Here is a 23988-nt window from a genome sequence, read left to right on the forward strand (position 1 = left end):
CCTAGAACTTAGAACTACTTAAACCTAACTAACCCAAGGACAACACACACAGCCATGCCCGAGGCAGGATTCGAACCTGCGACCGTAGCGGTCGCGCGGTTACAGACTGTAGCGCCAGAACCGCTCGGCCACCAGCGACCGGCTAATTTCAGAGAACTTGGATACTTTTGAGCTCTGTCAAGATGGCTATATTGGGACTGCCTGTTGCATTTCAATACTGTAGAGTAGTTTTAAGTGTGGAAATAATGCAAGCTACACCCCATACATAATTTTTGGATAAATACTTTTGATTATGATGCAAAAATTCGGGGTTTTTAGATACTTTTGACCTCATCTAAGCTGGTGCCACTGTGATGGGCTGTTCCATTTTAATGGACTGTGAAATATTTGGTTCTGATTGAATGAGAGATCTGAGGAGGCTAGTGGGAGTTATTATAAAGCAGAACTGGGCTAGTTCCACCCTCTTGGATTTTTTCATTTGTTTTTTAATTTCCTGGTATCTTGTATTATTAAATGATCCATCAACGGCAGCTTGGATTTTTAAATATCCCACCCCCACCACTTTGTCATCATACATTCCAGGGTACTGATGACATCAATGTCTTTGCATGCAGACAAAGGTCAATGTATGTTTGAATCACTATAGACATACAGCTGAAGTATAAGTGTCTTGGCTTTTTAAAACTCAGTTCATCCTTTACTTATTGAACCACACAAATTACATTGCACATTGCACCATCATTGTAAATTTCTCATGAACGCTTAAGAGTGAGATGGGTAGTGTACATAGAAGTTTTAAGATATTTTACCATTTCATCCAACACTATCTCATGAAATCTCCTGTGGCAGCAGACAATATGTCACATGGCGACAATATGCCTCATCCGACATGGCCTAGCACGGAAGGATCACTCACTACGTATTAAAAATGTCTGCACTACATACTCAATGATCCTATGGTTCTCAATGCGGCTCCTAAACTGCGTTTTCTATATCTGTTTTGTATCCACAGGAATAATTTATGCATCTTGCACATGTGAACTAGTTTGTTATTTGTGTTACGACAAAAGCATGTACTGAACAAGGAATAGTTCTGTTGTCATGCTATATGTCAAACTGCTACTTTTCATACTACGTTCATAATCACGCTTCATACCAAAAGAGTATCATTAATTAACACTCATCACAGTCAAACCATTAGGTATAGGTACACGCGTGACTCACAGGACTGAGGAAAATATTAAAGTACATAGCATTGAACAACTATAAAAATTGGGTAATAACGTTCATGAAGATATCAAAGACTATCTATAAAACATTAATGGGAATGTCAAACACACATTCGCTACATAATGCAGCTTATGTTGTAGAATATTGCTTAGAAAAATCCAGATCTCAGTGCTGCAAAAACAAACATCTTTCAGCTGTGACAGGCATGATCAGACAAACTGCACCACTTTTGACCCCTTTAAAAGTGTATTTCTCTCCACAGAAATACAATAATTTCCTGCTCAGTCACTTGACAACTGACTGACGAAGAACACTGTTTTCTTTATATTTAATGATAAGCAGTAGTCGTCATGACGCCATCTTATATGCAGCAAATAATTCTTAATATTCTTGTTCCAAGTTAATGCTTGGTAGCACACTATCAAGAATTCCCTCTTTTTTCACGAGTAGTAAATAATTTCAAATACAGAATACTGTATTGGATTATACTGATGGAGGTTATTAACTATTGTCTACAAGAATCAAGATATGAGAGAAGAACTGAGTAAACTTCATGGTTACTGCGAATACGCAGTAGTACATCTCTTCTTTGTGATATGGATTCGGTGGGATTATTTAATAATTTATGACTAATGTTTTACCATTATTCAAGAAAAACAATCACTGGCTATGAAACTGTCATCGAAAGACCTTACCTAGCTGGAATTTTTCTTCGAAATACGAGGGATATCCGGAAAGTAAATTCCGATCGGTCAAGAAATGGAAACCACTGTGAAAATCTAATAAAGGTTTGCACGTATATGTTCGACAGTGTCTCTAGTATACTTGTGGGTTACATCACTTCGCTCTTTTCAGTTCAGAGCGCATGGTGAGCACATAAAGATGAGTCGAAAATAGTGTCTCCCGCCAAGTATGAGGTCCTGTTGAGAGATTTCGCCTGATGTTATGCAGCCCACGTTACAGAAATGTCATACGGTTCCTACTTTGTGACAATTCTCAGTCGCAATGTACAGGGGCAATGAAAATGTTCCTGCAGCCTTTTCGATGGGAAGTGTTTGATCACCCCCACTACAGCCCGTAATTGACTCTCTCTGTGTTTCATCTCTGCTCACATTAACTACTGTCTATGAAGACAACATTTTAGCACACACAACGAGCTATAGATGAAGGTAGAGAATTGGCAGGAAGCACAGGCGGCTGCCTTCTATGACGAGGGTATTGGAAAGTTGGCACAACGCTACGAAAAATGTGTAAGTCGGAGTAGTGACTATGTAGAGCAGTGGCTGGGAGCTGTAGCTAACTGTTGGAGATAAAATATTTCTGATTTTCAAAGTAGTTTCCATTTCGTGATCAATCGGAACTTACTTTCCGAATATCCCTAGTAAATGAGTCCTGCAAATTCGAGAACTATAGTCAACACAAAGGGCAGAGTCTCTAAAGACACAAGAGTATAGCAGGAAATGTAGCTCCTTCACCAAGACAATTACGAATACTTCAGTTCTACGTCTTTTTGTGCCACTTTCCCAAATTAATTTACTGAGCTAAAAATAATTACAGAGGCCAATCCATAGTGTAGTACAGTAACTCCAACAAAACATGCATCGAGAAACACTGTCGGATACTTAATACATCCAATACGATTTACAACAGCATAGGTTGTCAAAGAAATGAGGAAAGTCCATCCATGAACATATAAACAAGAAAATTCCATGTCAACATTACTGCAAGAAGTACTGTGTATGGTAGATTTCAAAAGAACGGCACACACAGAAGCGAGGGACCTTCTCTACTGGTGTAATCCCGTATGACATGTGATCTATCACAGAGCTATATAATCAGGGGGTTGGAATTCATATAGGGACTTCCGGTAACACCACCTTGGTTTGCTGCCAGGCCACTTGGAGTGCTGCAAATTTACCAGTACTTACTCATATCGTTATCTTACCAAGTGATATAAAGTTTTCCGTATTTATTTCTGTTTTGTAGTAAAGAGAAGCTGGTTCCATCACATTATGTTCCTAATTACGAATTCTTGTATGTATTTGGTCTCTTTGAATTGCATTGTAAATATATCCTTCATATTTATGTGATTTTTGCTCTCATCCGTGATTTGTCTGGGGTAAATCTACATCTACATCCACATGGATACTCTGTAAATCACATTTAAGTGCCTGGCAGAGGGTTCATCCAACCGCCTTTACAATTCTCTATTTTTCCAATCTAGTATAGCGCACCGAAAGAATGAACACCTATGTCTTTCCGTAGGAGCTCTGATTTTTCTAAATGTTTCCATAATTGTCTTTTGTTCCATATAGAAGAATAGCTGGCTTGAACATATGGTGTTCTGTGGACTCACATAAGCAACTGAACTATGAGAGAAAGAGCATAATGATTTATGAGCCCCCTTCCCTCCTGTCATACATAGGTCACACCCCCTTCCCCCCCTTGCCCCTTACCCCACCCGTCAAGGCCATCCTTTTAGGCCACTTCTGCTGTTACTCAGTGTTGGTATAGAGTTGGTTGTAGGGCAGATAAGGATTTTATTTAGGATCCGATTTATTACCCAATTTATTAACCTTATTGCTATTATTTATTAAGCAATCAGGTAACTTTATTACTCTGGAACTGGTGTTTATTTAGCATCTGTATCACTGTAATTTATTATCCAATTATGGCAGGTTATTATCTTGTTGGCTGCATCGCAGATAAGGGTTTTTATTTGGGCTCCAATGTATTATCCAACTTATTATCCTGATTGTTACAATCTGTTACCAAATTAGTATAACTTATTACAAAACTATTATAATTTGTTACCTAAGATAGCATTCAATATGCCAGCCAGGATCGAATGTGGCTGCCCAAAAACTTTTGTCCCCAGTGGACATAACCTAGCGTAAAATTCCAGAAAATTCAAAAGGAACCCAAGTGAAATACCTATTTTGACAGTTATATATTACATGACCTATTTACATAAATATTTGGAAACGTTTTTGTGAAATGTAACACATTGCAGCACCTTTTAAGGTTATCTGTAGTCGTCTTTTTTAAGTAAAGTACACTCTTGCTATACGGGATGTAAATTTTAAGTTAACAATCCAGCATAACTCGAAAAATAAACTTCACACGAAAAAAATGTGTAGAATGCGAAGTCGATTATTTCCGAGGGGGACATCGGCTGGTGCTAAACTTAGACCGTCACCCCAGCCCCCTGGGGCAACTTTAAAATTTCAAATGGTAACCCCCGTTTTTATTGCAGAATCAGATTCTACATAAAAAGCTACGTACATTTTGTTTTAACATTTGTTTTGATTCTTGGTAGTTGGAGCTGGATTCAAGAAAATCCATGATCTCATTTTTGCGTGAAAAATGGTTACGGATAAATAAAAAAATACTTATTTACTTCGAAAATTTTGATTCGCTAAAACTAAAACTCTCCCTCTCTCCCCATAGGTTGGGGTTTGAGAGAGAGGAATTATTTTTACAGGTGTTGACCCAAATATTGATTTTTTCCTCAGATTCGGATACGTTTTGTTTGTTTAGTGGTCATGAGGCCACACAACTTATCAAAGAAATCATCTGTTAAGCTAACTAACTAACCAAATATCCTAAGAAGTAAAGTAGTATTTTTTATTTATCCGTAACCATTTTCCACGCAAAAATAGGAACATGGATTTTCTTGAATTACGGAGCAAACTACCAAGAATCAAAATAAATGTTTAAGACAAAATGTACGTAGCTTTTTATGTATAATTTGATTCTGCAATACAAAATGGGGATTCCCAGCTGAAATTTTAAAGTTGCCTTCCGCCCCACTCCCAGGGGGCTGGGGTGGCGGGCTCGTTTTAGCACCAGCGGATGTCCCCCTCGAAAATAATTAACTTTGGATTTTACACATTTTTTCGTGCGAAGCTTATTTTTCGAGTTATTCTGGTTTGTCAAGTTAATGTATAATATGATTCTTGAGTTTCTCCCAGCGTATTTGATAATCAAAATATCCACGGGTGTACTGCCGGTCTATAGTGTCCAACGGGCACAATATTTCGGCGATCAAACATGTCGCCATCATCAGGTGAACTGACGGACTGAGCTCCTGTGAACGCGCCGGCACGGAGATCCGTACGCTATGGCTGCTCAGGGGGAACTGGGTTCGGTCGCGGCGGCGGCGGATTTAAATACCCTCCGCCCGCGGCGCGCTCCCTCCGCCGTCCGCGCCCCGCGCCACGGTAGCGCGGTGGAACAGATTGCGACGGCGTCTGAGATGACGTCGGTGTGATGGCTCTGTCCGCCGTGGTCGTCACAACTATGCGTTTGCTCGATTTACTCTTGATTAACCCAATCGCTGGTTCCCAAGCCTTGCTAAGATTATAGCCACAGTCACGGTTTATGAGGTCGTCATTGGTGCGAATTTCGATGGCCTCTCTAACAACGCTGTCCCAGTATCTCGACGTCTGTACCAGAATCCTCGTGCGGTCATACTCCATAGCGTGATTTTCCGACAAACAATGCTCAGCGACCGCCGACTTGCTCGGATACATCAGTCGAGTGTGCCTCTGGTGTTCACGGCATCGATCCTCGACGGTACGCATCGTGTGACCAATATACGACTTGCCACATTGACACGGAATCTGGTACACGCCGGCCTTCCTCAAACCGAGGTCATCTTTGGCGCTCCGCCGCCGCGACCGAACCCAGTTCCCCCTGAGCAGCCATAGCGTACGGATCTCCGTGCCGGCGCGTTCACTGGAGCTCAGTGCGTCAGTTCACCTGATGATGGTGACATGTATGATCGCCGAAATATTGTGCCCGTTGGACTCTATAGACCGGCAGTACACCCGTGGATATTTTGATTAATGTATAATATTTACACTGTGGAGGTCTTGGGGTTAATTTTTTAAGTCAAATACACTACTGCCTCGTAAAAATTACAATGTGGAGGTGTTGAGGTTCGTTGTTTCAACAAAGTACGCTCTTGCTATGTAACAACTTCTCTGTGGATGTGTTGGAGTTCATTTTTTTAAATACAAAGTACGCTCCTGCTATGTAGCGATTACGCTGTGAAGGTGGAAGGTAATTTTGTATAATGGGCACATGTGAACCTTGTTCTCTCGTCTTGTGTTATGTACGTTGTCTATACATCTATCATATTTATCGCAGCTTTCAGAACCATTTGAAAATGGCCTAATGCAGAGGCTGAAACCAGTAGTGGTCTGAGTGAAGTTCTCAACACAAGCCGGAGTGATTTTTCGTTAATTCAACAAACAACTACAGAATAAACACCTGGAGTAACTAATAAAAAAACTTATAAAAATATCCTCCATACATCGCTATGTTACAGCAAAACTGTAACAAATTACCCTGCAGTTTACATTCACGTTATTGGAATAGGATTCGCAGACTATTTCTCAGACATTCCATTATGAAATAACACGTGGAATAAATGTGTTAAACGCCTAAATATTTCCATGCGAGCTGGATATATCTTAGAACTTATCTGTGTGTTGAAGTTCCATCTACTAGGAAGATTCTGAACCCAGAAATAACTCTGACCTTAAGTTCATATTTTTGCCCCCTAAACAATTCAGTGCGATCAAGTAAATCATCCGCAGGTCTACGTGAGGGACACCCCAATATTTCCTTGTGAGCTCAGATTTCTCTTATTCGATTACGATGGCCATTGCTCAGTACATAGATGGAGTCGCCAAAATGTTTTTTCATTGTTTTACTGATTGTCATCCCATGACACTCTCTCGCTTTTATGAACAGATATTATTTACACATTTGCAGGTTGCTGATCTTTGTACCGAAGAATGTTATTTTCATGTCTTAATTATTTGTACTGTTTTGTCAAAATACCTTAGTTCTGCTAAAACTGAAATCAAAGTCAGGCTTAAGCTAAATGTACACGTGAGAGTGTTTCGCTAATTGCGAGTAATATGAGCCTTGTAAACAGCGCCGAGAGTCAGCTGCCCCAGCAGTGCCCGTGAGTGGGGCAAGATCACAGATAGTCTTGCTCTGCGAGTTTAGGCCCCTGGTGCAGACGGCATCCTCCATCTCTCGAGATCTGTACGCTCTCAGACAAGGAAACTTACACCGGAATTGTCATAAGAGCTGAGAGTACTTGGTGAGCGTTGAGCATCATGCTGCGTCCAGAATTTGTGCCATATTTGACTACTTTTACGCTGTCATAAATTTTGCCCTACCCACGCACACGTTACATGAAAGTACTCACGAAACTGCGTATTTTGAGCTATAATCTGCGGCTGTGGCATGTCTTAGTGATGGCATTGCCTAATTTACCTTCTGCTTAAGCATCACGAGCATTTAGCCCATTTTGAAAATTCACTTCAACAATGAACTCATAAGAACACTAGCGATCACGGCAATGCTTTGCAATTGACAAATATGTATGGGAATTGGATATAAGACGTAATCTACTCCTCTCTCCTCCTCTTTCCATATCTTCCTCCTCCTCCTTCTCCCTCCCCTCTTCTGCCCATCTCCTCCTCCTCTCCCTATCAGTGGCTAGCGTTGCTGCCTCTGGATCACGGGATCACGTGTTCGCTTCCCAGCCGAGTTAGGGATTTTCTCTGTCTGAGTGCTGGGTATTTGTGTTGTCCTCATGATTTCATCATCATCCTCCCCTCTCTATCAGTGTGTATCACCTCCTTCCCCTCTCTCTGTCCATCTCCTCTTTCCCCTCCTCTGTATATCCATTTCCTCATCCCACTTTTCTCCTGTCCTCTTACCCTTCTCTCTGACCTTGAGCCTTCTGTTTTGTTATTGCTAATTAAACCTTTATTGGTAATTTGTGTTGCTTAAAATAAATTGGTTGGGTTCATTGTAATACATGATATGATAGTGACCACTCCATCTGCTGGGTCTCAGAGGATAGCTAGTTCAGTGGCAGTATTTTTCATAGTTTTAAACTGCGAATGGGTAGGATTACAAAGTTTCATACGATTCAGATTATCAGTAGCCTAGTCATAAGCTGATAAGCCATAAATACACCTTTCCTATAAAACCGACGACAAGGAGCACAACAAAACAGCACACTGTATACATTTTTGTGTTAAAATTATATATAAGTAAAAGAATATAGAGGGTGAACATAAATAAAACTGACAAACTGTAGGGACGGATTTCTGACTGGAAATGGAAGAAAAATGGTCTTATGAACATGCGTCTGGAAATGCTTCGTCGGCTCGGTAGATGGTGTTCACTAATGTAAGTTTCGCTGGCCACGTGCGGTGTGTTCCGTGTGTGCTGCAGGCTGCGTGATTGACGCAGCGTACTTTAAACAGCAGAATGGTCCGGCAATCATGTCGAGAACAAGACGAGATGGTGTTTGTGCACGACCAAGTAGATGGAAACTGTCGATAGGCAGCACGGCTATACCAAACGAAGTACCCTCACAAACACCAAATACATCACAGAACATTTCAAGTCCTTTTTGGGCGTTTGTGTGATGGATCCTTCCACACAGACGAACGTGCATGGAGGCAACGGACTGGACGTACACCGGATTTGGATGGGGTTCTACAGAATACTGAGCGGAACTCTAGCGTACAAGCTCCAGACACGTGGCCCGCTAACATAGTGTAAGCCAAAGTTTGGTTATGTATATGCTGCATGACAACCACTACTATCCCTGTAATTTGCAACGAGTGCAAGGACTATCAGTAGCGGATTTCCCCCATCAGGAAGGTTCTGTTGATAATGTTTGCAGCAGACCATCACAATTATGGGATTTCTGTCACCAGTCCTCTTTAAAGTACGCTGCGTCAATCACATAGCCTGCAAAACAGAAGGTTTTATTAATTTTTCCCTGTTTATGTGAGAAAAAATTCATCTAATGGTTTGCATGCATTGCTACTGTTGTTGAAACTTACTATAAGAAAGAAAATGAAACCTACATTTACGCAGCACAGCACAGCATTTTCCTTCACACAGTAAGTTTTAACAGCAAATCCATACATTGTTATTTTAAAGAAAATTTATACAAGGTGATTCTTATTAGCGTTTAAAAAACCTCGATGCGACGTAGATGACACTGAGACAAGTAATTTCTTATAAGGTACATGGGCCGCAAAAGTATGAAATACCCCGAAAGTAAATGACAAACGCTGAACATGTGAAGTCCTAAGATGACGTATCTCGTTGTACGTGCAGCGACTGCACTCGTCGATCTTTCACTCACCGGTAAGGGGCGTGCTACATCTCTCTCCGCTAGACTACTCTGTTTTCGAATATCTTGTGTAAATGTGATCTGTTGTAAACGTAGAAGTTACAAAATTATTGTTCGTGCTGTAATCAAGCAAAAGCTGTTCTAATTTTGGGTTTCCTTCCTTTTGTCCCTTCTTTTCTTGTTTACAGGCAGCATTTAGTAAAGAACAAGTAGGTTATTTACTGCTAGCGATACGATTCGGGAGCTTATACTTGTTTACTTGTGACGCAATACAGTAGGTTTTTGCTATACTATGCTTTACAGTTAACTAGTGAAGAATGCGAGACCTCTAAATAAAAGAATAGATCGTACCTCAATATAAACACATAATTGTCTAACCCAAGCAAAAAGAAAAAAAAAAATACTGCTAAACGCAAGGCACGAACCCTAAGCCCCACATGCTAAAGTCGCACAGATAGGACCAGAGTGACACCGACGTGAATACTTTTTTGCCTTTGGTGGGGATGATCAGGTGCCACAGACCGATAAGTTCCACCGATGCACATGCAGTGAGGTACGTAATTTGGTAACGTCACACGTTCAACATTTGTCATCCGCTTTTGAGGTATTTCCCGACATTTGCGGCCTCATTTATTTGTCTGAGCGTCATCTACGTCGCTTGTGGTGTTTTAAACGTTTATAACGATCACCCCATAGAGCCTATGTCTGCTTGTATTTTTATTATAGCATCGTGTAAAATTTGAAGTACATTGGCTTTCAAGATTTTTGGTTATAGCTTTTACCATTCCTCTATTACAAGCATATTTATATACATTAATAAATATTTGGCCTATGTCCATCTTAAAGTTCATTAGAGTATCACATACGAGGCCTGTTCGGAAAGTAAGGTCCGATCGGTAGCAAAATGGAAACCACTCTGAAAATGAAAAATGTTTTATTTGCAACAGTTAGCTACACCTTCCAGCTACTTCTCTACATAGTTGCCACTCCGATTTAGACATTCGTCGTAGTCTTGTACCAACTTTCCAATAGAAGGCAGCCGCCTGTGCTTCCTGCCAATTCTCTACACTAGTCTACAGCTCGTTGTCTGTGCCACAACATTGTCTTCAAAGCCAGCGGTTCATGTGAGCAGAGATGAATCTCAGGGAGAGCAAATTACGGGCTCTATTGTGGGTGATCAAACACGGAGCAGCAACATCTTCATTGCCCCTGCAGAGTGCGGCTGAGAATTGTCATGCAAAGGAAACGCATGACAGCTATGTTATGTGGGCTGCAGGAAATCAGGCGAAATCTCACTCCAGGCCCTCGTACTTGGCGGGAGGTATCATTGTTCTAAGCACTTTTGCGTGCTGACTGTGTTCTCTGAACTGAAAAAGCGAAGTGACGCGAACGACGGACATACTGGAGGCACTGCCCAGCACATCTGTGCAAAGCATCATCTGCTTTTCACTATGGAGTCCATTTCGCACTCCATAGGACCTTACTTTCCGAATAGCCCTCGTAAGAACTTGAAGTAGATCAGAATATAACTTTTCGAAACGTTTGGTAATAACGTTTCCTGTTTATACATTACAAGTAGACTATATTTATACATTACATGCATTGTAAAAAAAATTTGCCTACGTCCGTCCAAATGTTCATTAGAGTATCGTGTAAAAATCTGAGGATTTTCGACATTCTTGGTATCAACGTTTCCCCTTTAAATATTAATTATATATTTTCATATTATATATAAATATATATATTGCAGGTATTAAAAATATATAGGCTGTGTCTCTCCGAAAGTTGATAAGAGTATTGTGTAAAAATCTGAAACAAATTGGTTCAAATGGCTCTGAGCACTATGGGACTTAACATCTGAGGTCATCAGTCCCCTAGAACTTAGAACTACTTAAACCTATCTAACCTAAGGACATCACACACATCCATGCCCGAGGCAGGATTCGAACCTGCGACCGTAGCGGTTGCGCGGTTCCATACTGAAGCGCCTAGAACGGCTTGGCCACACCGGCCGGCAACAAATTGGTCAAGTGCTTTTCGAGATTTTTCGAAACAATGTTAAACAAAGATTTGGCTTTCTATAGTGTGAAGACAACAGACATACGACGTCGGTTCAGAACATTGCGTAGCTTTGTCCACAAAATTTTTCTGCGCTTACCTTTTACTTACTGGTCTCGTTCGAAATACACTCCTCCACAATATGAAGATGGTATATCGTTAACGGCTAACCGGCTGCTGACCTCCTTCAGTGCGGATGCACACGAAGTGCTTGAACTCTTATGGGCCTCGGTGGATTGTGTGCCGCGAGTAATGGAGGAGCAGGAGATTACTGTTTAACGTCCCGTCGACAACGAGGTCATTAGAGACGGAGCACAAGCTCGGATTCGGGATGGATGGGGTAGGAAATCAGCCGTGCCCTTTCAAAGGAACCATCCCGGCATTTGCCTGAAGTGATCTAGGGAAATCACGGAAAACCTAAATCAGGATGGCCGGACGCGGGATTGAACCGTCGTCCTCCCGAAGGCGAGTCCAGTGTGCTAACCACTGCGCTACCTCGCTCGGTATGCGAGTAATGGGTATAATGGCTGGGGCACTCCGAATGTAGTGTGTGGACTATTAGCTGAGAGTGTGGGTCTCACGGGGAGCGCGCCAGAGATAAATCCCTGCAGTCGCAGTATCCTCTGTGCTCTCGGTGGCTCAGATGGAAAGAGCGTCTGTCATGTAAGCAGGAGATCCCGGGTTCGCGTCTCAGTGGGGGCAGACATTTGCAACTGTACCCGTTGGTGTATATCAACGTTTGTGAGCATCTAATGGTATTGATTTAATTGTAATTTCATTCTAGAGACCTGCACGGTCACCAATGGCATCTGTTCTATCAAAAATGTCCGAAAGAACAGATGCCATCTTCATATCTTATAATAGTTTACACAACTAATCTTTGTCTCGAAATGTGTCAGAAAATTCAAATAGATTCTGGTCGTACGCAAAGTATGCTAGCGGCAAGACACAAATCCGCTAAGACAGAGTTACTAAACACAACCATCTGAAATTCCCTCACCAAAGAAGACATAGTAAATATTGCAGAACTCGAATCAGGGACAGGTGCCAACACGAGTAACTTGGTAGTAGATATCTTCGCAGTAGTGATGCAACTTAAATCACTTAATAAAGGCAAGTTACCCGGACAGACTGAATACCAATCAGGATCCTTTCAGAATATGCTGATGCAATAGCTCCATACTTAACAGTCATATACAACCGCTCGCTCGACGAAAGATGCGTACCTAAAGACTAGAAAGTTGCACAGGTCAAACCAATATTCGAGAAAGGCAGTAGGAGTAATCCACTAAATTCCAGGTCCATATCGTTAACTCTTATGCAGCAGGATTTTGGAACATATACTGTGTTCGAACATTATGACCTATCTCGAGGAAAACGATTTATTGACAAACAGCCAGCAAGGATTCCGAAAATATTGTTCTTGTGAAACAGAACTAGCTCTTCACTCACATGGGTGTTGAGGGCTATCGACAAGGGATTCAAACTGATTCCGTATTTCTAGATTTTCAGAAGGCTTTTGACACTGTATCACACAAGCGGCTTGTAGTGAAATTGTGTGTTTATGGAATATCGTGTCAGTTATGTGACTGGATTCGAGATTTTCTGTCAGAGAGGTCATAGTTCGTAATAACTGACGGAAAGTCATCGAGTAAAACAAAAGTAATTTCTGGCGTTCCCCGGGGTAGTGTTACACGCTCTCTGCTGTTCCTTTTCTATCTAAATGGTTTAGGAGACACTCTGAGCAGCTTTCCTAGGTTTTTTGCAAATGATGCTGTCGTTTGTCGTCTAGTAAAGTCATCAGAAGATCGAAACAAATTGCAAAACGGTTTAGAAGGTATATCTGCTTGACGTGAAAATTGGTAATTGACCCTAAATAATGAGGTCATCAATATGATTGCTAAAAGGAGTCCGTTAAACATCGGGTACACGATAAATCAGTCAAATCTAAAGGCCGTAAATTCAATTAAATACCTTATAATTACAATTACGAACAACTTAAAAAGGAAGGAACACATAGAAAATGTTGTGGGGAAGGCAAAGTAAAGACTGCGTTTTATTGGCAGGGTACTTAGAAAATGTAACAGATCTTCTAAAGAGACTGCCTACACTACGCTCTGACGGAAAGATATTGGGGTTCATTTTTTCCGCTCTCTGTTCGAGATTGGAATAACAGAGAATTATTGTGAAAGTGATTCGATGAACCCTCTGCCAGGCACTTAAGTGTGATTTGCAGAGTAGAGTATCGATGTAATTGTACATGTAAATTCCATGTATGGAGGAGGTGGTGTTACGGTGTTTGGGTGCTTTTCATGATGAGTGAGTGGTCCGTTATTGCGCTTCAGAAAATGCTAAATATTGGAGTGATATGAACACATTTTCCAGCATTGTGAACCGCGGGACTGTAGAGGAGCAGTTGGGAGACGATGCTTGATTGTGTCAGAATGACAATGCATGATGGACGTTATGAATCAGTGTATGTATGCTGGGAGGCGATTGTTTGCGGACATTCCTGAAATAGACTAACCTGGACAGAGCTCCGATGTGGACCCAGCAGAAACCCCAGGATGAGTTTCAATGTCGACTTCGCTGCAGAAGCTAGCGTCCAAAATCGGTACTTTCTCTAGTCTCGGCTCTTGAGGAAGTATAGTCTGTCATACATCCACAGATCTTCGGACACTTCATTGAAAGTGTCTCTATCAGAGTTCAAGACGTTATAAAGGCAAAGGGTGGGTACCCCCGCCTAACGTCCACTAACAGTTTTCCGATACTTTTGATGAGATGTGTATGATCGGGTGCTACAGCGTGCTTCTCACTATGGTTCTGCACTCAGCAAATTCGTATTTTTGAAAGATGAAACTACGTCGATATCTGAGATGTACTTTTTTTACTCTTTGATTAACAGTATTCTGCAATGGACATTTATGACGTTAAAATTGTGTACCTGACCTGGATCTCAACCCGGACAGCTGATAATTACATGGTCAAAGATATCTGGGATCGTGTCCCAGTCCGGCACACAATTTTAATTCGTCCCAGAAGTTCATCGAGTTGTACTGTATAAAAATGTCATCAAACCAGTTGTTAAGCCGAATGTCCCGCTTTATCCTTTCTTCTATAGGTACTAGAGCTTTAACATTGATTGAATGGTACAGACAGAAACGAGTGACAAGTAAAACCTTGACTCGGCCCAATGGTGTATGTAATGCTACTGAAAGCGCATAGCAGGTAAAAAATGGGGATCCTGTTTTGATCCCTGGTCCGACACATAAAAATGACTTGTTACAAATGTTGAATGTCATCATCTGCACAATATATCTCTGTATATTATTATCCCGCAAAGTGATCATGCCGATTCTGAACAGCATGTTACGACATGCTCTAATTTTAATATATGTCCAGTTCACACACTTCTAAAGAACATGATTACAGTGAAGAAATTAACTGAGAGGTTGTGGAAACCTGCTAGGCACCTGCGAGTGAAACAAGCTGTCACCGGCCCAGAAATATTACCCGATCGCTTTCCCCACTCACACAAATTACACACCACGTTAGCTAGCAAGCACAAAAATTTTCGTAAAATTGGACGATTTGTCTGGTCTGCCTCCAAACTTTGCCACCAGCGACATGCCGACAGAAAAATATGGAAACGTGGAACTCAGTTCTAGACAAATGCAGTATAGTTTTCTAAAGAAACTGGGGTTTGCTGTGTTGACAATATTTTAATCTAACTATGCCTCTGAATCATTATTTTCTGAAATGAATATTAAGGACTAGCTAAGAAACCTTTTGTCAAATGATTCGAGTTCAGCTTGCGTTATGCTACTACTTACAAAGTATGCAACTAATATAAATTATTTGGCATCGAATTTGCAGCAGCGAAAATCACATTACTTTTTCTTGTATCTAGCTCAATTAAAAATAATTATTTTATGATTTCTGCACAAAAGGCCTATTTCTCGTAGAAAAATAAAGAGTATTAATGTGGAAATATTTAGTTTTTTTCCATTAATCAGCGAGGCAGAACTTATATGCAGCATCAAAACTTAAAAAAGCATACATTCATACACTATCACAGGTCTAAACATACATAAAAGAACACAAAAAGGGAAATGTACGGTATTATAATTTATTTCTACGATTAATTTGATGCCATGGCATCGCCGTATTAAACATTTTTTTCGAAAAAATGGCACGTTGTACTAAGTTCCGCCATCCCTGGTCTAGAGTGTCCCATGCTTTTACTGTCTGTCTTAGGCCGGCGTGCAGTGTGGACACTCCAGGTATATGATATCGTCATACACTGAGTTGACAAAAGTCATGAGCTATCGATATTCATATATACAGATGGCGGTAGTATCACGTACACAAGGAATGAAAGTGCGATGCATTAGCAGAGCTTACATTTGTACTCAAAGTTACTTCATGTGAAGAGGTTTCCGTCCTGACTTTGGTCGCATGACGGGAAGTAACAGACTTTGAACGCGGAATGGTATTTGGAGCTAGACACATGGGATATTCGCCGGCCGGAGTGGCCGAGCGGTTATAGGCGCTAAAGTCTGGAACCGCGAGACCGCTACGGTCGCAGGTTCGAATCCTGCCTCGGGCATGGATGTGTGTGATGTCCTTAGGGTAGTTAGGTTTAAGTAGTTCTAAGTCTAGGGGACTGATGACCTCAGAAGTTAAGTCCCATAGTGCTCAGAGCCATTTGAACCACATGGGATATTCAACTTTGGAAACGGTTAGAGAATAATATTAGAAGATCCACAAACTCAAGAGTTCCCGAAAATACCAAATTTCAGGTGTTAACTCTCACCACGGACAACGCAGTTGTCGACAGTCTTTACGAAACGACGGAGAGCAGTGGTGCTGGCATAGAGTTATCAGTGCTAACAAACAAGCAACATAGCTTGAAATAACCGAGGAGATGAATATGGGACGGACGAAGAATGTATCCGTTAGGATAGTGTGGCGAAATTTGGTATTTTTGGGCTCTGGTAGCAGACGACCGACGCGACTGACTTTGCTAACAGCACGACATTGCTTGCAACACCTCTCCTGCGTTCGTGACCATATCAGTTGAACTAGAGACGACTGGAAAACCGTGGATTAGTCAGATGATCCCCGATTTCATTTGGTAAGGACTGATGGTAGAGTTCGAGTGTGGTGAAGAACCCACGAAACCATAGACCCAAGTTGTCAACAGGGCATTGTGAGAGTTGGTGGTGCATCCATAATGGGACAGGCTGTATTTACGTGGAATGGATTGAGTCGTCTGCTAAAACTGAACCGATCATTGACTGGAAATGGTTATGTTCGGGTACTTGGAGACCATTTCATGCTCACAAACAACGATGTCGTGTCACCGGGCCACAATTATTCGCAACTGGTTTGAAGAACATGATGGATTACTCTAGGGAGCGATTTGACCACCCAAATCGGCCGACGTGAATTCCATCGAACATTTGTGGGACACAATTGTGAGGTTAGTTTGAGCACAACATCCTGTACCGACAACAGTTTCGCAGTCGTGGATGGCTATAGAGGCCACATGGCTCTATATTTCTGCCGGGGACTTCCAACGACTTGTTGAGTCCATGTCACATCCAGTTGCTGCAATACGCCCGGCAGAGAGAGGACCGACACGATATTAAGAAGATTCGCATGACTTTTGTCATCTAAGTGTATAAGAAGAACTCCACCAAGCCAGCCCTCTGTCGTCATGGATTAACATCCGTCACATGGAGCCCAGATCCGTATGCACCACATACCGTTGCAGGATGTTATCTATACAGACAAGAGCTGCTGTAGTAGCCATAGGTAGCAGGTGCATTGGTGCACGTGCTTCTCACTTATTGCCACCCAAGGCGAGAAGACTGATGCTGACGAATTGATCCCTTTTCAGTGTAGTGGCAAGATGTGTGCCATCTAGACGAACAGACATTGAGAATCACTCTTCCGGTTAAACCGCAATTGGTTAGTGAACAGGAGACTACTAAATCGTTAATTGGTAGGTCTGAAGGGGAAGATACCACATTTACCGAGCCATGTGTCAGAGCAACAATAAAATCAGGCATCGAATCAGTCCCTAAACTACAAGCCTACGAACGACATCTATCAGAAATCAAAATAAAAGATTTTTCAAAAGAACTAGCAAAAGAAAGCCGGGATGAAGTGTATAAGCAAACCAATGTGAATACAAAATTCTCTAAATTCTCCACATTATTTAAATTGATCTTTGAAAAGGCATTTCCAAAAGTATGCATTCTGTATCAACATCTCACAAAAACAAATGGATAAAAGCAGGTACTGAGACGTCTTCACAAGCACTTAAATACCTCAGTTCCATGAAAAAGAGTCGCAATGATCCAGAATTCTTAAATTTCTCTCGTAGATACAAAAAGATCTATAGGAAGGTGCTGAGTGCTGCAAAAAAAGTCATTTAATGACAAAATAATATACAATGCAGAGAATAAAAGCAAAGCATTCTGGGGTGTTATAAAAAAGGGAACGCGGAGAGGCAAACAAACACAGAATAACATACTGCTAAGGCAGGGGGACAGTGTAATAAATGATCCACAACACTTAGCAAACTATGTAAAAGAACATTTTTCAATTATTGCAAAGAAGTTACAGCAAAAACTCCCCAAAACAAATATAACACTTGTAAATAATGTTGCACTAAATACAATGATGTTACTTCCAACCACAGAGAATGAAGTCAATAAAACTGTCCAAAATCTAAAAAATAAAAAGTCAGTACGCTTAGATGAAGTACCAATGTGTGTACTGAAACAATGTTTAGATATTATACACGGCTCCTTAACAAATACAATAAATGAATCCTTCACATCAGGGACATATCCAGAGCAGTTAAAACAGGCAAGAGTTGCACCTTTGCTTAAGAGGGGTAATGCAGAAGACATAGGAAATTACCAGCTCATTTCTCTGCTGTCACCATTCTGAAAAATAATAAAAGCAATTACGAAAGACAGATTAATGAATTACCTGAATAAATACAATCTTTTATGCGAATCACAGTTTGGTTTCCGAAGTGGCAAAAATATGGAGTCAGCCATAGTAGAACTTACAAAAGTTGTACTTGACGCTCTTGACAAAGATGAGTGTGTCACAGGCATATTTTTGGATGTTTTTGAGGCCTTTGATACAGTCGACCACAAGACTCTGTTAAATAAATTAGAAGCATTAGGAATAAGAGGGGTAGCTAATGACTGGTTTCGATCATACCGATCAGATTGGGTACAAAGAGTAGAGAGAACACATACTTCAAATAGATCTAAACATTTAGTGAAACACTTATGAGTACCACAATACATTAATGTAGGGGTTCCACAAGGTAGAATATTACGACCAATACTATTCCTGATATACATCAATGACTTCCCCAGTAGTACTACCCATTGTGAAAAACTTCTCTTCGCTGATGACAGCAATATTATAGTCACTGACAAAACAAGAGAACTCCTTGCAGAGAAAGCAAATGAAACTCTCAAGGAAGTTTTCGAATGGTCAATAAGCAATAAAGTGACATTAAACATAAAGAAAACTAGTGGCACGAATTTCAGTTTGAAAAGGGAAAATGACAACGTTAAATTAAATGTAGATGGTACCTCTATAGACTGTGTAACAAATGCCAAATTTCTAGGAATGAATATTGATTCCCAGTTGAAGTGGTGTGAACACACAAAGGTACTTGCAAACAGAATGCCATCAGTATCCTATCATCAATGTGTAACATGCAGTGTCTTTTAATTTCATGCTATTCATATGTACACTCATGCACGAAATACGAACGCAATTTTCAGGCTCTACAAAAGAGCCATAAGAATAATAATCAAAAATAGTAGTCGAGCTTATTGTAAAGATCTGTTAAAACCACTGGGGATTTTAGCTGCTCCATGTGAAAACATTTACCAGTCAGTTGTACACACCAAAAATAACATTGGTAATTACTGCACAAACAGCTCTGTCCATGACCATGGAACAAAAGCGATACTCAACTTACAGTTACCAAGAAAAAATAAACATAAAACTCAAAACAGCGTTTTCTACCAAGGAATAAAACTGTACAATAAATTACCGAAAGAGATTAAAGAAATTGCAAAACTACACTTATTTAAAAAGGCATCTAAAAAGTACCTGTTATGCAATACATTTTATACATTAAAAGATTACTTGGACAAAACAGAGTTGGGGTCTGGTCAAATAAAGTTATACAAATAAATAAATAATAATAATGATTATAAAACATCCAGCATTCCACCTAACACCTTCACATTATGTTTTTTCCCTTCTTTTTTGCCTTTTCTAGAAAAACGTACCCCCAAGCTATGTATAGCACAATACTAACACCTCTTTCTCTTTCTGAGCTCAATATCTCACTCATTATAGAGGGATGCTGACTCAGTTTTTCAGGACAGCAAATGGGAAGTTGTGGTACAGAAAATGGCCCAGAGATCACCAGTGTGTGTGTGTGTGTGTGTGTGTGTGTGTGTGTGTGTGTGTGCGTGCGTGGGTGTGTAGTGATTGAAGTGTTATGAAACACTGTGTGTGTGTGTGTGTGTGTGTGTGTGTGTGTGTGTGTGTGTGTAGTGCGTGCTGTGACTGGCAGTGAGGTATGAGTGAACAGTGTGGTGTTACATTTTGTAATAAGTTATTTGTAAAAATATGTGTATACGAATTAGTTTATTTTAAATCGGTCTAAACTTTTAAATACTATGGCATGTCCAATATCTTTGTAAAAAGAGATCTACGGATGAATAAAGCTACTACTACTACTAGCTTTCTTTGAGAGGAGAAAGGTGACTGGAGACCCAAAGGCTTCCACAAAGTCTCTAGTTATGGCAGAGTAGGTGCTGTGCTGATTGGATGTTATCGAGCTATTAAGGCAAGAAAATGTTTCTGGTGCTGGGTTATAACACAGTTGACGTGCTGCTCTTGCGTGATTCCCCACTTTTGAAGGCTTCTACAGGACCGTGAAGTGTTGACACAGCCCTGATTCAACTCTTAACATATGCTATGCCGATTGTGCGCAGCCTCTACTTCTAATGTCCTGTCCACACGAAATGCAATCCATATATGTTCCCCGTAACATCTTGACGTTATTAATGTGCGACAGTTTGACGCAGCACACAGTCAATAAGACGATACCGTAGACTTCTGATCACACGGCCTTATGCAACCACACAAAGCCTCATACTTTAATACCATATTGTTTTCCTGCCACAATATAGTCTACACATAATCACAATGATTCAGGAACTCTTAACTTAAGAACATGAGTGTATATTCTTTTCTTCTCGACATGACACAACGTATGTGTAGCTACCATTTTGAGTAGAAAATGCCATTGGGAGTCAAGTGTAGTACCACACTAGGTATCAACGAACTGTAAATTAATGTTTGAGCTCCACGTGATTTATCAGCAAAGTTAATAGTGAAGGTGCGCTCCTCCCCATTAGGACCTGTTTCTAAGAACGTTGTGTTACATTTTTCGGTTGTACGTCACAGAACAGGAACTGAGGAGGATCAACTAGGTACCTGAAAGAATCGTGCTCCAGCCGAAGCGTAAGAGCTGTCATCTGGAGCAAAATGTAACGACAGTCCTTTACCCTTTTGAGCTCTGGCCAACTGGAAAATTTTTGAATTTAGTCCAGCCCGGTGGTTTTTAGAATTATACAGCGGCACTTTCTCTACTCTGATAACGAAATTCCATTGACAGAATCTCTTCACACCAATACATTTAGAATCTGATAATACACTCCTGGAAATTGAAATAAGAACACCGTGAATTCATTGTCCCAGGAAGGGGAAACTTTATTGACACATTCCTGGGGTCAGATACATCACATGATCACACTGACAGAACCACAGGCACATAGACACAGGCAACAGAGCATGCACAATGTCGGCACTAGTACAGTGTATATCCACCTTTCGCAGCAATGCAGGCTGCTATTCTCCCATCGAGACAATCGTAGAGATGCTGGATGTAGTCCTGTGGAACGGCTTGCCATGCCATTTCCAGCTGGCGCCTCAGTTGGACCAGCGTTCGTGCTGGACGTGCAGACCACGTGAGACGACGCTTCATAAAGTCCCAAACATGCTCAATGGGGGACAGATCCGGAGATCTTGCTGGCCAGGGTAGTTGACTTACACCTTCTAGAGCACGTTGGGTGGCACGGGATACATGCGGACGTGCATTGTCCTGTTGGAACAGTAAGTTCCCTTGCCGGTCTAGGAATGGTAGAACGATGGGTTCGATGACGGTTTGGATGTATCGTGCACTATTCAGTGTCCCCTCTACGATCACCAGAGGTGTACGGCCAGTGTAGGAGATCGCTCCCCACACCATGATGCCGGGTGTTGGCCCTGTGTGCCTCGGTCGTATGCAGTCCTGATTGTGGCGCTCACCTGCACGGCGCCAAACACGCATATGACCATCATCGGCACCAAGGCAGAAGCGACTCTCATCGCTGAAGACGACACGTCTCCATTCGTCCCTCCATTCACGCCTGTCGCGACACCACTGGAGGCGGGCTGCACGATGTTGGGGCGTGAGCGGAAGACGGCCTAACGGTGTGCGGGACCGTAGCTTCATGGAGACGGTTGCGAATGGTCCTCGCCGATACCCCAGGAGCAACAGTGTCCCTAATTTGCTGGGAAGTGGCGGTGTGGTCCCCTACGGCACTGCGTAGGATCCTACGGTCTTGGCGTGCATCCGTGCGTCTCTGCGGTCCGGTCCCAGGTCGACGGGCACGTGCACCTTCCGCCGACCAATGGCGACAACATCGATGTGCTGTGGAGACCTCTCGCCCCACGTGTTGAGCAATTCGGCGGTACGTCCACCCGGCGTCCCGCATGCCCACTATACGCCCTCGCTCAAAGTCCGTCAACTGCACATACGGTTCACGTCCACGCTGTCGCGGCATGCTACCAGTGTTAAAGACTGCGATGGAGCTCCGTATGCCACGGCAAACTGGCTGACACTGACGGCGGCGGTGCACAAATGCTGCGCAGCTAGCGCCATTCGACGGCCAACACCGCGGTTCCTGGTGTGTCCGCTGTGCCGTGCGTGTGATCATTGCTTGTACAGCCCTCTCGCAGTGTCCGGAGCAAGTATGGTGGGTCTGACACACCGGTGTCAATGTGTTCTTTTTTCCATTTCCAGGAGTGTAGTTATACTGACGACTTCGTTCTAGCAGGACTTGGCCATCTCAAGCACAGTGGTTACTATATCATTTTCTACAAATTACGTTGATGACGCAGACCTCAAACAGAACCTTTACTGGATGCTCCTCATGCGCAGGTGTTACACATCTGCAGTTCCAAATTATATTACACAATTTTTTATATCAATGACTTCTGCGTTTGGCTGTAGGTATCGTATTCTGGCAATCACTTTCGGGAAAAGAATCTGGAGACGTTTTCTATGTACGGAGAAGTACAGTGCAGCAGGAAATAACGCGTTGCGCATTGGGCACTGTGACCTAGAGTGAAACCCACGAGAGGAAGGCCTTCAAAGACGGCAGTTGCCTAAAGAAAGTTATTCTAGATGCCAGTCTCTGACAAATCAATTTGTGTAAGAAGAAATTCCTAAATGATGACTGTGAGCGCAGTTTCATGTCTGACAGCGCTAAAGGATGTATACTGTCATGCGCATACATTACAGTTGTGTACCTCATAATACGTGAGATGTTACATAACAGCTAGATGAAAATTTCTCTACAACTCAGTGAAAGACTGCAGTTTTTTGTGTCAATACTAATTTCCCAACAATCTCCATGGCATACCTCCATCTGATGACTATGAACATGGAAGGTTTGCGAAATACCCAAATGCGGCAGCCGCAGCACGTTCATTCTACTCAAAACAGTTTTCAGTAACTACATCTACATCCATTCTTTATAAGCCACTGTGAAGTGCATGGCAAAGGTGTACCGCTTCTTCCTGTTCAATTAACGTAAGGAACGCGGGGAGAATGATGGCTTAAATGACGTTGTGCGCGACGTATTTGGTCTAATTTCTTCCTCATGAACCTTACGGGATTGACAGGTAACGGGTTATAGTATATTGCCATATTTATCATTTCAAGCTCGTTGGCCAGCTGATGTGGCCGAGCGGTTCTAGTCACTTCAGTCTGGAACCGCGTGAGCGCTACGGTCGCAGGTTCGAATCCTGCCTCGGGCATAGATGTGTGTGATGTCCTTAGGTTAGTTAGGTTTAAGTAGTTCTAAGTTCTAGGGGACTGATGACCTCACATGTTAAGTCCCATAGTGCTCATAGCCATTTCAACCATTTTCTTGAAACTTTCTCTGGATGGTTTGCGTCATCTTCAACTGTCTGCCAGTTCAATTTCTTCAGTATCTTTGTGACATTCTCCCAAGGGTCAAACAGACCTGAGGCCATTCATATTGTCATTCTCTGCATACGTTTAGTCACTCTGAAATCTTATCAGGATCCGACAGAATATTTGTGCAGGTTTTTTTACACAG

At 41.8% G+C, this 23988-nt stretch overlaps 1 protein-coding gene across 2 annotated transcripts in view; it reads left to right on the forward strand.

Moving 5' to 3' along the window:
• Window positions 1-23988, forward strand: part of LOC126299118 (elongation of very long chain fatty acids protein AAEL008004-like) — a 131427-nt gene that overhangs the window by 91749 nt on the left and 15690 nt on the right. The window lies entirely within an intron of this gene.

Source organism: Schistocerca gregaria, chromosome X (genome assembly GCF_023897955.1).
Source record: "Schistocerca gregaria isolate iqSchGreg1 chromosome X, iqSchGreg1.2, whole genome shotgun sequence".
NCBI classification, from domain to species: domain Eukaryota; kingdom Metazoa; phylum Arthropoda; class Insecta; order Orthoptera; family Acrididae; genus Schistocerca; species Schistocerca gregaria.